Below are 16,050 nucleotides of genomic sequence, written 5' to 3'. Positions count from 1 at the left end.
ACAGTTTCGCAATTTGCTAGGCAATCAAAGCGGTTCTGCAGTTCTAGTTGAAAGGACTCGGGGTTTTGAATATGGGCACGAGTAGGTCGGAGCGTAGACTTCACCAGTCGATACCGTTCCAGCTGAATGTTGATATTCAACGTGAAAACGCCACTATGTCAGTCCGTATTCAGGATCAGACTACGAGGCCAATCCAGTTGCAGCGAGGAGTGCGTCAGGGAGATGTGATCTCTCCGAAGCTATTTACCGCCGCACTGGAAGACGTCTTTAAGCTTCTGGACTGGAGCGGACTTGGCATCAACATCAATGGCGAGTACATCACTCAACTGCGGTTCGCGGATGATGTAGTCATCATGGCACAGACTCTGGATGACCTTAGTACCATGCTCAATGACCTCAGCAGCGTTTCTCAACAGGTGGGCCTGAAAATGAACATGGGCAAAACAAAAATAATGTGTAATGCTCATGTATCGCTCCACCCAGTTATAGTTGAGAACGCTGCACTCGAAATTGTAGACGAATACATATACCTAGGACATATGATCCAGTTAGGTAGGTCCAATTTCGAGAAAGAGGTGAACCGTCGAATCCAACTCGGCTGGGCTGCATTCGGGAAGCTTCGCGACATCTTTTCGTCCGAAATTCCTCAGTGCCTGAAGACAAAAGTCTTCGAACAGTGCGTGTTGCCAGTGATGACCTATGGTTCCGAGACTTGGTCGCTAACTATGGGCCTCATAAGAAGGCTTAGAGTCACACAGCGGGCGATGGAACGAGCTATGTTAGGAGTATCTCTGCGTGATCGAATCAGAAATGAGGAGATCCGCAGAAGAACCAAAGTCACCGACATAGCTCAACGAGTTGCGAAGCTGAAGTGGCAATGGGCGGGGCACATAGTTCGAAGAGCCGATGGACGTTGGGGTCCCAAAGTGCTGGAATGGCGACCCCGCACTAGTAAGCGCAGTGTTGGCCGACCCCCCACCAGGTGGACTGACGACATCAAGCGAGTCGCAGGGATTCGCTGGATGCAGGCGGCTCAGTATCGTGATGTTTGGAAGTCCCTACAAAAGGCCTACGTCCTGCAGTGGACGTCCATCGGCTGATATGATGATGATGCTGATGATGATGACCAGCCCTATCAGAAAGGGTCCATAAATGTATAGAGCCTGAATGATTTCCGTGCTCTCTGTGTCTCTATGGCCCATTTTGTATTTTATCGGAATTTAAATTCTAAAGACCAAATTAAATGTAAGCGATTCAGGTAAATCGTCAAAACTCCGAATAACGAAAATTCCCGGGACTGTAATGAGGCAAAACCGCCTGAATGGCATTTTCATCAATATATGTCTGCTTAATTCTTCATCATCACGTGTTTTTGTCCATTCTTCATGCGTTCATTTGTTAGTTGATTATGAACTTTGTTTAAATAAAAATAAGAAACATATTTACTTGAACGTTCGGAATGTTATTGGTTGATCAAATTCAAAGTGTTTTAAACTGTATCTATATACAAATAAGGTTTGTTTTAAAACTTCTCACGTTTCATCGAACCATTTTGTCCAAGTCAATGTAAATGCAATGAAAAGTCAAATCCCTTTTTTATTTGAATTCGAGCTCACTTGATGGTAAGTGGTAAGATGCAGTCGTAGATACATTTTGATAGGGCATTTCAGTTTATCATGACTTTAACTTTTTCAAATAATGTGAAAATACAAATACTTAAAACTATTCTAAATTTAATTTAAACTGAAAAAATTTACACACTTACCTACCTATATTTTTTATACTATAGGTTTTATACTTCATAGTTAACAGTAGAAGCCAAAGCATCGCTCATAGCATTGGTATTCTATGAGCGATGCTCTGGCTTTTGCTTCTACTTCACCTTGATTTCAACACCTCCTACATAAAGAGATACTGGGAGAAAATGATCGTCTCACTGCCACTGACAACGTTCTCTTTGCAACATGACCTCTGCGAAGAGCTTTCGCCAGCGAAGACGAGGTCTCTACCTTCATACGTCACCTGGACGAGAATACCAGGACGAGACATTAGGAGTGAATATTATTTAAACGGGTACATACCACGATAAAACGACGAGATTTTTAATGTTATTTCGACCCAGTTGCATGGATCGTGGTCACGACGGGACTGAAGTTGCGAGATGCGAAATTGACATCAGCTGTCGATATCATAGCAGAATCGATCTACTCTCTTTCTAGTTCTTTTTCTTTTTTCAACAACCTCGCGTTTTTGGCTGTTTAGGCAAACCACACTCACGACATCGCTTTTATTATTAGGCGTTTCGCGGCGCCCTCTTGGTGTGCACAATTCTACCACCGGGTTCCACTCGCTGGCTAGTTTGGAACCATCTTCAATCTGGAAGATGGTTTCAAACTCCACCGCATCAGATCTTCCCAGTAAGCCGTGGCCTGACCTCAGTGTATCGCCCTTAGAGAGCTGTTCCGCCATAATATACTCTTCTATCTTAGTCCTCAGCCTCATTCAAACATAACTTATGCGGTCGCTCAAACACCCGGATGACGCTGCCACGGTCTCTTGTGGTCACAGCAAATACTAAATCAGAAAATATCATCGAATTCAATGGAGGAATTACACGTACCCGGTGCAATGTGTTGCCTTGTTCCTGTCAACCTGTGGCGTGGAATTTTCAAAAACTGGAAGCAATAGATGGAACGATTTCTTGAAAATTTTTCTTTATTTTTATTAAATAATTTATTTTTAAATAACCTTATAAATAGTAGATTGTGTCGTTCTAAACATTGAAGGCCTTTTAAATGCGTTGATACGAATTTTTTTGATAGCAAAGAGCTGATGTATTCGCGTAAAGTTATTATTAAGAAATCATAATTAAACGCAGGCTTATAGAAAATCTTATGTGTTACGGATTATTTAGATGATAAAAATGCTTGGAATTGAATTGCATGCACTATACGATTGTGTTCTTAGTTCTAGATAAAAAATGTCAAATGGTGATAAACAAAACAAAAATAAACCTGGCTGAGTTTGTGGCTCTTCTCGGACTAAGGCGCTTTGGAACCCTCGTAACTAAGTTTTCAACCAATTATTCACCGTTCACCAATTATTATCACCATTATCTAATAATATTATTACCTGACGTTTCGAAAGTGCTTATAAACTAAGCATAACTGTAACTAATTGAAATAAACGAATTTTGACTTTGACCTATAATTTAATGGGGAAATGCTCTTAGCATGCGGTGTCCTACACCTGTCAACGCGAAGAATGTTGAAATTTGTGACGTCATTTAGTAATGGCTCTTAGCATAATCACGTACAAATAAGGTGGCTAATGCTATGAAATTGGAACAAGAAAAATATCAATTAGTACGCCGATTAAGCCAGCAGGGTCGGCTTAAATGCAACGTCAGCTATCTGAGCCATATATGAGCAGACAATGATCGACCGAACAACAAAAACTGTCCCACCTTGGATTTATTATAATTACTTCGCGATCGATAATGATCCTTAAGGCTGTTTCATACAAAAAATAATATTTTCATTTACTAGATATGTCATCATCATCATCATATCAGCTGATGGACGTCCACTGCAGGACATAGGCCTTTTGTAGGGACTTCCAAACATCACGATACTGCCACCTGCATCCAGCGAATCCCTGCGACTCGCTTGATGTCGTCAGTCCACCTAGTGGGACTAGTACACTAGATATGTATATAGCCGTTTCTCTGGGATGTCGAAATAATGATCATTATACCCTAGAGCGTGAAATGGCATTTTGTTCCCGGTCTGGTGAATCATAACTATTGACTTACTTTTTGAGTAAGAGGAGCCTGCAGCTGAGTGAAGTATCTTCTATAAGCAGCCTATTTTCTGATCTTAAAGATTCCTGAACTCAGGTTGACAACATGAAGCCAGGAATCTTTAATCTTGTCTCTCATCAGGAATCAGAAAAAAACAAGGGAGTGCATCGCAGTTTCTATAAAATATTTTTTAATTGTTTCTGTTTGTTGTAGGGTCTAAAGGACCATAGAAGAATAAATTTGAAGACTTTGTGTTCGCTGGCGAAGATTCATTAATTTTTTTACCAGATTGTGTAAGTAATGGGACCTCAGCGGCGTCGCCGGGGGTTTTGGGCGAGCACAGAAGTATCGCCTGATGGGGCCCGAAGGCAGAAGCAGAAGATGAGGGCGGAACGACTCTCCTTAAAGGCGTCTCTTCTAAGATTCGACTTCGGCTTAAAGGGTCATTTTGGAAGGGTGTTTTGGCCTGAGTGTATCAGTCCGGTAGCCCCCGAGAGTCTGGGTGACGTCAGATATCGGGAAAATCTTTTACTGATATAGACTATCGTCATTCGTCACTAATTAATAACAGATTAAGTCACTTGTTCTTAATTAAACAACTTGTGTGAGTTTGCTGGTAATAAGCTTCTATTATTTAAACAGTTGGTTGAAGATTTTACGTCGACATTAGGCTTTTATATATTTAAGTCATCGGGGATGTAGCTCAGTGGTAGAGCGTTCGCTTTGCATGTGAAAGGCCCCGGGTTCGATCCCCGGCATCTCCAATTTTTTGACCTTTTGTCTTCGAATAAAGTGTGTAAACATGTTTTTTTGCAGCTGAATTACTGAGTTGATGTATTGAGATGAGAGTATGACTTTACAAGTTTACATAAAGACTAGATGTTGGTGGTCAGGTGCCGATTGGCTTTAATGAGCTATAACCTTAAATCTTCTCTAGTAGTAGGTACGCAATATTAGGAGGAGAACGATTAATGTGGTATTTCTTCTTATTGTAACTTGCTTAGTAACACCTGCACTTATTTCCTAAGTTAATGTGTTTTGGGAGGTTCTGTTATTTCAGAAGCAGTTAAGTTAGCACTCACCTAATGGTGAGTGAAGATGCAATCTAAGATGAAGCGGGCTAACCTGTTATGAGGAGAATGAGAATCCACGCTCCTTTCAGTTTCTACACGACATCATTCCGGAACGTTAAATCGCTTGGCGGTACGTCTTTGTCGGTAGGGTAGGTAGCCACGGCCGAATCCTCCTACCACCCAACCTAGACCAATTAAGAAAATCTCAATCGGCCCCGCCGGGGATCGAACCCAGAGGACCTCCGTCTTGTATATCTACCGCGCAGGCCGTCAAAATTCTGAGATATGGCTAGAACAAACTTGGACTTAGACCAATTAGATTACATCACTCACTTACCACCAGGTTGGATGGGTCGTGGTAACTTGTTGGTAATAAACTTGTTATTTAGACAGTTGTTTTAAATTAATGTGTAAAGTAACTAAAGTAGATATAAGGCTTTTAGTAATATATTTCATGGGGATGTAGCTCAGTGGTAGAGCGTTCGCTTTGCATGTGAAAGGCCCCGGGTTCGATCCCCGGCATCTCCAATTTTTATACCTTAATATTTTTTAAACCGATAGTAAGCAACGCATTTATTTTGCAGCGTATTTGCTATGGAGTTAATGTAACTACTCATAGCGTAATTATACATATAAAGGCTTTCAGTAGCCTTTATATGTGTACTAGCGGACCCGCTCAAGCTTCGCTTTGACTTATTAATTTATTTATTTGCACTTCTTCCCTATCCCTTACACTACCCTACTCTACCCCTACCCTACCCCTACCCTACCCCTACCCTACCCCTACCCTACTCCTACCCTATTGTATAATGTGTATAATATGTTGGTTTCACTTCACGTTATTCACATAATTGATAATTAGATAGCACAACGAAGATTACTACTGGTATGTCCCTTTATTGCGATATGGTAATTTTTGCGATATGGGAATGCGGAAATAGCCGATCGACTTTTTTTTTGTTTTTTTATTCTTTACAAGTTAGTCCTTGACTACAATGTCACCTGATAGTAAGTGATGATGCAATCTAAAATGGAAGCGGGCTAACTTGTTAGGAGGAGGATGAAAATCCACACCCCTTTCGGTTTCTACACGGCATCGTACCGGAACGCTAAATCGCTTGGCGGTACGTCTTTGTCGGTAGGGTGCTAACTAGCCACGGCCGAAGCCTCCCACCAGCCAGACCTGGACAAATTAAGAAAATCTCAATCTGCCCAGCCGGGGATCGAACCCAGGACCTCCGTCTTGTAAATCCACCGCGCATACCACTGCGCCACAGAGGCCGTCGTTTTGTGGGTAACTGAATATATTATTGTCCAATACCTTTACTATACATCGTGCCCACAGCAATTAGTCTTATAAGAATTATAAAAAATATGACATTTGAAACTTCCTCAAGGTGGGTTATACTTTCTTTTTATTGTATTCCATTACGGAACACCTCTCTAAAGTATCATAGACCTCTCTAATAACCGAGAGAGTTAGTTTTCAGGTAAGGGTTAATTTAGAATTTATATATTGTTTAGGATTCAGCCATCTCCGCCACGTCAAACGTCGAGCAATTTATATTGGGGTTTTATAATTTATGTTGCTATGCAAAGTATTTTGGGTAGCATAAACCTGTATCTGACTATGGGCCTTATTAGAAGACTTAAAGTCATTCAGCGGGCGATGGAGTGAACTATGCTTGGTGTTTCTCTGCGTGATCGAATCAGAAACGATTAGATTCGCAGACGAAACAAAGTCACTGACATAGTTTAACGAGTCGCGAAGCTGTAGTGGCAATGGGCAGGCCACATAGTTCGAAGAGCTGATGGACGTTGGGGTCCCAAGGTGCTGTAATGGCGACCCCGCACCGAAAAGCGCAGTGTTGGTCGACCCCCCACTAGGTGGACCGAGGATATCAAGCGGGTTGCAGGGAGCCGCTGGATGCTGGAGGCTCGAGACTGTTGTGCTTGGAAGTCCATGCAAGAGGCCTATGTCCAGCAATGGACGTCTATCGGCTGATAAGGTAAACCTATACCTATAACAAGTTAGGCTACTGCATCATCTGCAACACACCAAGTTGGATCGCAATCAAGCGATATTTTGTCAAAAATAAGCTTCTGTTATTTGGACAGTTGTTTAAAATACGTGTGTAAATTAAAATCAACGTAAGGCTTTTAGTGATATATGTCATCGGGGATGTAGCTCAGTGGTAGAGCGTTCGCTTTGCATGTGAAAGGCCCCGGGTTCGATCCCCGGCATCTCCAATTTATGTCTCTAAGAAAAACATTATTTATTTTACTAAATTTACAAATGAAATAATTTCTGTTTTCCTCGCAGTCACTCTACGAAAAAATACGTTGTTTTATTTTTTTTATTAAAAATAAAATAATTTTATAGTGATATCTGATAGTGATAGTCCAAGAATCACACAACACCCTATATTCGCCAACTAAGGCAGCCTGGTGGGTTTAAGCTCTATAAACCCTCTTAAGCAGCCTGGCTTAATAATGGGCTTTAAAATAGGCTGACAATGACAACAAGTTTAAGTCAGTGTGAATGAGGCCTTACAGTCGTAGATTTAGTGAGCGAAACATTCTCACCTTACACTTTATAGGTGTTGTTAATATTCGCCATTGTTTGGAGTGTCCCTTCTTGTGGCTATCATAAAATAGTTACATATATTAACGATTTATATTAATGTGTATTCAACCTCTCACTGGTGGATCCAGAATTCTTTTATTTATATTTATGTTATACTGATTATAATTTTTCAAATAACGTTGGCAATGTTTTGAATGAACGTTTAAATTACTCAGCCATTTACTCATTATTATTTTACAGTACCTACATACAATATATCGAAATTCTAACAAAATTACAGCAATATTCTTTACTCTCAGACTAATTATATAAAGACCTGCCTCGCAAGACATTATTTTTCTGTCAAAGTATATGATCAACGATCTTATGCGATTATAAACACTGTCTCCAAAGAATCGATGTTTCATAGTTTACAATCGTGTCCGTCGGTTAAAAACCTCCATAAAAATACCTTTTTATGTAGTTATATGGTGTAAAAAACGAACAAAAACTGCTAGTTTAGTATAAGATATGTATAAAATCTAAGCTCGTTTTCCTTAGAAAATGGCAGAAAATTTTGTTCGTGAATTTGGGTGCGATACTAGTCCTTATGTATTTAGTCTGAGTCTTTACTAGACGACGCCGTGCGGTTTTTCCCGCGTGGTATTCGTTTCCGTAGGAATACGTAGGAGGAAATAAAATAGACTATAAATGGGCTCCCTTCCTCGTTAAATGGGCTATCTAACCTGAAAGAATTTTTCAATTCGGACCAGTAGTTTTTAAGATTCGCGTTTAAGCAAACAAATAAAATCTTCAGCTTTATAATATTAGTATAGATACGAACCTATATTGGCGAAGGAATTTTGTATTCTACTTATTGGCTACTTAATTTAAAAAGCGTGTGTATATTGCCACTGGTCAGGGCTACAGAGTGAGTAATTTGCCCACAATACGCGCTGTTACGAGGACTTCTGTATCGGACCTTCGATTCAACAGCCAACCGAGAGGTCGGCCAATTCTTTTCGCAATATTATGATCTTTGTACGGAACGATCAAAATATTGGTGTATAGGATATAGGAACGATTGTCTGCCAGCCCAGGGGATATGACCTCTGCCTCCGTTTCCGGAGGGTGTGGGTTACAATTCGGTCCGGGGCATGCACGTCTAACTTTTCAGTTGTGTGCATTTTAAGAAATTAAATATCACGTGTCTCAAACGGTGAAGGAAAACATCGTGAGGAAACCAGCATACCAGAGAATTTTCTTAATTCTCTGCGTGTGTGAAGTCTGCCTATCTGCATTGGGCCAGCGTGGTGGACTATTGGCCTAACCCCTTTCATTCTGAGAGGAGATTTCAGCTCAGCAGTGAGCCGAATATGGGTTGATAACGACGAGGGCAGTTAAACTATAAATGCTATTTTCAGCAGTTATGCTGAAAGGAATTAGACAGCTTTTTTCCATTCTGATCAAAGGAATTCCTGGCGCGAATGTTGTCATGCCTTCCTAACGAGTGTTATCGAATCTCACTGTTGTTAAACTTGGTTTCTTGTAGACTGGCTTTTTGAAATATTCCTAACTAGCAAACGCGCGAGACTCCGTTTATATGAATTTCTGTTTTCAAACCCCGCAGGAACCATGGATTTTTCTAGAATAAAAAGTAGCCTATATTCTGTATCACAGTCCTATTTATCTCTTTACACATACAAATTGTTTGAGTAGATAGGATAGACCTATTTTTGCATTTATAATATTAGTTAGGGTTTCTTTCTGAGCAGAGAAATACCATCGTATGAAGTCGCGTTGAAAGTCTTTGAAAGTACGGATCATCATTTTTGACGTTAGGATGCATCAGATGAAATTTTTGGATTCTCAAGAATTACATTTTTGTATACCTTGAGGACTTTTTACGACGAGACAGTTTTTGATTAACAAGACGTGTTAACACGTTCGCAGCACTGATATTTCTATAATGTACTTTCCTTTGGTGCGGTACGAGGTCTTTTGACCTCATACTAAAACTTTATGTGGTGTAGTACGAGGTCCCATCGACCTCGTAACTCTTGAATACGCTAGACGTACGAGGTCAATTGATCGTACCGCAGCGACGTGTTAAGCGAGTATACCTATAGGTGATCAAGATCGTCTACGTAGTGCATATAACAGTAATAAAAATTGTTACTTTTAAAGCACCGTCAATTAAAACTGATTGCCTAAAACGAGTCGACGCCTAAATGTTTCCAACGAAACATATCCTACAACCGATTTCCAATACATCACAATCGTCGATAAAATCGAAAAGCACCGGCCTTTGTCAAAGCGAATTCGCCGCACAAAAAACCCCTGTAATTATTTCACTCAAAGGGTAATTTCGACTCATTGTTCTTGAGAAATACCAATTATATACAATTACTGGTATATGACAATGTTCCGTGGCATCGCGCGCGAATACCTCGGTATCGATACTGAATCGATGTCGCAGATGACTCGGATGTTTGGCGAGTCCGCTTCGGTGCCTTTGTTGTTGTAAAAAGTGGGACAATACAGAGGGTATAATGCTGCCTCATGGTGTAGGTGTGAAGAATTTAGGGGCATTTCTAATGTTTCATAGTTTTTAGCGCGAAATCTTGATTATCTGTGGTTTTTTTCTCCGAGGAACGTGTCGATCCGGCTGGCCTTGACAATGCCCACATACCGTTCCATTTCAAATTTCTTTCAAGTCACAGATAAATAAGATGCTTAGTAAAGTCATAATTTGGTACCTAAAATAAATATTACCTATGACATAAATGAACTAACTATAACTGCATATGTGGTTAGTCTGTACACCGTAGAAGTAGGTGAGAGAGGATTACCAGACGAATATCTCTATAACTTGCTTAAAGACCTCTCTAGAACTGCATTAAGTTCTATTTTAGAACGGGTATCTAAAGTTGCCCTAATAGGATCTGACTAAATTTGACTAACAACACGAGTGGAGAAGGGAAGTGTTAATTGATAGTCAAGGAATTCCTTAACCCTACATCCGTTGGTCACAAGTCCTGGACTTTGCTCGTAGTTTTTCTCTCTGCCACACGATGGACCAGGCAGTCGCACGGTGAATCCATGGATCGCTAAGATATTCGTCTCAGGACGAAGTGGAAGCGGCAATGGACGTTAGGTCTTAAGGTGCTGGAATGGCGACCCTGCAGTCCCTGCACCGGAAAGCGTATAGTATTGGTCGATCATTCACAGGTGGAGCGAGACCTATGTCCATCGACTGATAATGATGATGATTTTGAGTAGGAATTATTAGCTCGTTCAGGGTCAGTTGTGGCATAGTAAATTTCTGTAGATGAAGGCTCCAGAAAACGAAAATTCTCCCTTAAGAAAAACCTGGAAAAGATTGAAGAAATAGTTACTTAGAGAAAATTCTCTTTAAACAAAAATCTGAAAAATATTGAAGAAATACTTAGAGAAAAATCTCCAAGTATTTCTTCAATATACCTAATTACGTAAGTATTTTATTAATAGAAATAATATTTAGGTTAGTAAGTTATTAGCAATGTTATTAAACATGACATTTCTAACTTCTCTATTCTACTATTATTAATTCTAGTCAGTAAAATGACAAGTGCAACTGCCAATATATCGGTTACCCTACCGTTTCGTAACTTGAGATAAGCTTTATCACAAAATACCTTAGTAACTAGGTCCAAATATTGTGCTATTTGTTCCACTTCTGCGAGTTTAAATAGGTATAGCATCTGCATAGAAATCAGTATACATACCCTAGAAACATTTTTAACCGACTTCAGAAAGAAAGATATTCGATTCATATTGATGTATGTCTGCCTCTGCTATGATTCTTTCAAAGAATACTAAATTGTGCCTATGTACTTGCCCAAGTTGTACATTACATCAAATTATAAATACCTATACAACTTAAAATAAGTGGGATAATTACTTTACTAAGACTTGTGGAACAGGAATTGCGGAATATCTACGTCATTCCTACATAATAAAAAAAAACTTGTAAGTATGTATTGTATGTATCTACCTCCCACTGCGTTGAATATAACCTCCATAAACGGATAGCAGATATTTAAAAAAAAAGCTACAACATTCTCATACCTATTTGTAATTAAATAGATACTTAGGTATGGGGTCCTAAAAGTCATTAGGTATTTAGCAACAATGAAAAGAAAATTAATTGCTCACTAAATTATCTTTTTATGTGAAACTAGCTGTTAACGCATGCCGACATTGCCACATATAACATATTTTTATGGTATTTTTATTTATCGAATAGCTTTTTATCTCTACGTTCGATTTCAATGAAACAAAGCCTAATTGTGTATCACAATATAGTTCGTTATCAACCCATATTCGGCTCACTGCTGACCTCGAGTCCCCTCTCAGAATGAGAGGGGTTAGGCCAATAGTCCACCACGCTGGCCCAATGCGTATTGGTATGCAGGTTTCCTCACGATGTTTTCCTTTATCGTCCTTTCTTCCTATCCTTCCTTCATTCTTCACTGTTTGAGACATGTTAGCGACGCAAATTCCAATAATTATGTTATCAGTGCCTAACAATAAAGGGCCAAAAACGGAACGTATATGGTGAAAGCTAATGTCATACTTTGACAGCCTTTTGAACCTATAAACGACTTTTACGCCAAGCGCCTAACCGTCAGCATTTACGTTTCCGATTTAAGCCGTTTTTAATAAAGTAAATCTGTGTTTCATTAAGCCTGGCAATAAAACACAGATTTACTTTATTAAAAACCAAACTTACAAATTGGTCCTTCGAGCCGGATATTTAATTTCTTAAAATGCACACAACTGAAAGGTTGGAGGTGCGTGCCCCAGACAGGATTCGGACCCTCCCTCACATCCCTCGGAATCGGAGGCTGAGGTCATATCCACTGGGCTATCACGGCTTAATTAATGTAATTGTAAAACTATGTTAACTATGGACCTCATCTAAGAAAGCTCAGCATCATACAACGGGCGGTGGAACGAGCTAGGAGTTACCTCTGCGGGATCGAATCAGAAATGAGGAGATCCGCAGGAGAATCAAAGTCACATACATAGCTCAATGAGTCGCGAAGCTAAAGTAGCAATGGGCGGGGCACATAGTTCGAAGAGCCGATGGACGTTGGGGTTCCAAGGTGCTGGAATGGCGAGCCTGTACTAGTAAGCGCAGTGTTGGTCGACACGGCCGAAACCGTGAGATTCTGTTATAATTAATTATTATTGATTATATAATGATTTATTTATTTTGCTATCATCCGCGAAAAGTCGACGAAAAGTTGACTCTACAACGTGCAATTGCACGATGTAGAGTCAACATCTCCTGAGGATGCTCCGGTTTCGGGGTGAAACATACGTAGAGAGTATTTTGTCGGACCTGGGTGACGTTGTCGCATGGGTTCGTCGACTTTTCGCGGATGATAGCAAAATAAATTAATCATTATATAATCATGATGAACTTCCGCAAAGTAACGCCTGCTTCTATCCAATAATTATTATTGAACTAGAGCAATTTACACTTAGTACAAGAAGTAAGTGAAACCAATAGCTACGAATAACAACGTTTTAGACGAATCGGCAACTGTAAAAAAAAACAAGAAGGCATTTGTTAAAGAAAGCTTCCTTCTACAATAGGAAATACCTACCACACTGTAAAAGGAGCCCGTATATTTATATCGTGCAGAAAATCTCCAACCAAACAGTTTTTACATAGTTTATGTTAAAATCGGAATCCATGGTTTTTGTCGGCGAGGTTTATGTTAGCCCCCCACTCGACGCTTTTTCCCATTTATTTAAAGCTTTAATGAATAAGAATTGAGCTGGAAAAAGAGCGACGTTTGATTTAATACTTATCTGTGTTTCAGATAAACGGGAGATTGTCATCGGGTACATCGTAAATCGGTAATACTTGGTAACCGACCTATTTGTACATGGTTTGTTTCAAAGTACTTGTAAGTTGTTTGAAATTACTTTTTATAAGCCTTTATTTATAGTGAAGTACCTAACCCAAAGACGTTGTCTTGCCTTAAACAGATAATCTTTCTATATAAATCGCATTTCATACAGAAAATTAAAAAAGGAAGCTATAATGCAATTTATTTAAAGCAATTCGTGGTGACTATTAAATTATCAAATGCCTTAAAACTATCTGCTTATCCCCAGTGAGTAGGTATACAATAGATATATAGTATAGAGATAGTATACAATAGATAGATAGTGTAGAGATAGTATACAATAGATAGATAGAGTAGAGAGAGTATACAATAGATAGACAATGTAGAGAGAGTAAACAATAGATAAATAGATTAGAGAGAGTATACAATAGATAGATAAAGTAGAGAGAGTCTACAATATATAGATAGAGTAGATACAGTATACCATTGATAGATAGAGTAGAGAGAGTATACAATAGATAGATAGTATAGAGAGAGTGGTTAAGTATACGATAGAACCTATGATGGCCAGAGCTTTGTGATTTCCAAAAAGCTCAAAAATTATCAGTCTTGGTTTTTACAATAAAAAAGTAGTTTAAAGGGTCCATAATTTTAATCTTATGCTAGCCACTCACCATCCAATAAGTCAAGGCAGGACATCCAATAAAACTGATCGTGTGTTAGTCGCGATTTGCATGATTTCGGATGTCCTGCCTTTAGCGCTGCAGGGTTGGGTGCATTGCACTAATTAAATAAATAAATCTCCCAAGTGCAGTATACATTCAGTTTTCTCTTTTGGTATTCCGTGGATTGATGGTGACTTTTCCAATCAACAGGAACATACCCAAGTACCTATTTAGGAAAGTACATTCTATGAAGAGGAGTCATTATAATTTGAGCCTATCGAGCCGCTGCGATGTCCTTTAATTACTTTAATTGGGGCATCAATAAGCCAACATGGCGACTTATCTGATGAGTTTAATTAACCCGTACATTAATTACATTATAATTACCGTCGGACAATGACGCCACCTGTCGGCGGAATGCCGAACTAACGACCGATCGATCGGCGTATTGATCCGCCGCTGAAATGCGTTGCGCCCGCGCATCCGTTCGTATTTGGAACAAAAACTTGCCAAGCGCGAGTTGGACACTATATTCTGCAATTTCTGTCTATTGTCTATTGTAGATTTTCAAATATATAACCATTCGTGGTTAACTGTGTGCCTAGTGGGAGTTTTCCATATTTTCATACTGTTATTATCACGTTGACTGTTATTATTATCAGTTGTGCAGTAGTGCTAATAAATGGCGCTGTTTTAATTCCTTAGAAATTCCCTCTGATAATGATTTGATTCACGGATTATCAGTTAACCACGAACGGTTATATATAAACGAACAAAATTGAATTTATAGCAAAGGCTAAGGGAGCCTTTTAGTTTTTATTACGAGTATCTAGATATACATTGCGTCATATTATCATCTACCATAAAAGCAAGAGAAAGGCTTAGAATAGACGCGTTCGAGATGTGGTGCTGGAGGCGTTAAGAATACCTTGGACAGCCAAGCGCAAAGACGTGTCTATTCTATCGCAGCTCGGAATCAAGGTTAGGCTTTCCTTATGCTACCAACGCATACTGGGGTATGTCGGACACATTATTTGGCGTGGTGACTGCAGCTTTGAGAAATTAATAATAACAGGCATCACTGACGGGAAAAGACCGAGGGGGCGCTCACCAACACGATGGGCTGGCCAGCTGAAGGAGGATAAAGGGACCAACAGAACCCGATGGAAGACGTGGACTCCAGGAAGCTGGGATCTTACCAGGACCATGATCTTCAGTAATGAAGGAACTACTAGACTGAGATCTTCTACTGAGCTAGATAAGTATTATAAATATTTACATATTAGGAAATTGCCGTCCGAATTTCTTGAAATGGTTTCTTTCGGTTCACTGAAATGGCTCGATATTAAGAGCTAAGGCTTTCAAAGACATAACTGACTGAAAAAAAAAAAATAATGAAACATCAGTTGTTTCAACAGTCATTTTTACCTATCAAAATTGTTTGAAGATTTGACCGATGTTCACAAAACTTACAGTAGGTACCTATCTAGTTCGAAATGCACATTCATGCTCTTGTATTTGACACCGTTAAGTGAATAAGTGTACTTATATATGAACATATCGATTTCATGAAACATATCGGAGAATCATCGGTGGAAATCCAGCTTTCAAATAAAAAAAACCACATCCAAATTGGCTTAAAGAGCATAAAGCTTAAGAGCACCCCTATATTTGCGTCGAGGCTTGAAACTTGCATTTCAAAAAGACCGACCATTTTGGGTCCAGCACTTAAAAAAAACAAAAGTCCTTCATTATAATAATAAATCAAAACCACCAAAGAATTCACTAGTAGATAATATTTTTTAAAAGTGTGGTTTTTGTTAAAGTCGTGTATTTTATAATGCCCATATTGCAACTAAAATTAAACCAGTCTATTTAAAATAAATTACATAATTTGGACATTGTAACAGTTCATTTATAAAATCTGCTGGCCTAATCACTATTGTAAAAGGCATCTCAGAAATGATTAATTAAATAAAAATCATTTTATCACAATCACAGATTTGACCGTTTATTCAAACAGTATTCGTGTTCACAA

General features: G+C 39.2%; 3 non-coding genes across 3 annotated transcripts; all 3 read left to right on the top strand.

Moving 5' to 3' along the window:
- Positions 1–4,494: 4,494 nt before the first annotated feature.
- Positions 4,495–4,566, top strand: Trnaa-ugc (transfer RNA alanine (anticodon UGC)). The gene has a single exon. It is a non-coding gene; the product is annotated as a tRNA-Ala (tRNA).
- Positions 4,567–5,331: 765 nt separating this feature from the next.
- On the top strand, positions 5,332–5,403 carry Trnaa-ugc (transfer RNA alanine (anticodon UGC)). Its single transcript has one exon. It is a non-coding gene; the product is annotated as a tRNA-Ala (tRNA).
- Positions 5,404–7,053: 1,650 nt separating this feature from the next.
- Trnaa-ugc (transfer RNA alanine (anticodon UGC)) lies at positions 7,054–7,125 on the top strand. The gene has a single exon. It is a non-coding gene; the product is annotated as a tRNA-Ala (tRNA).
- Positions 7,126–16,050: the final 8,925 nt, after the last annotated feature.

Source organism: Bicyclus anynana, chromosome 22 (assembly GCF_947172395.1).
Source record: "Bicyclus anynana chromosome 22, ilBicAnyn1.1, whole genome shotgun sequence".
Classification (NCBI taxonomy): domain Eukaryota; kingdom Metazoa; phylum Arthropoda; class Insecta; order Lepidoptera; family Nymphalidae; genus Bicyclus; species Bicyclus anynana.
The sequence above is the reverse complement of the archived record's forward strand: the minus strand, read 5'-3'. Positions and strand labels throughout refer to the sequence as shown.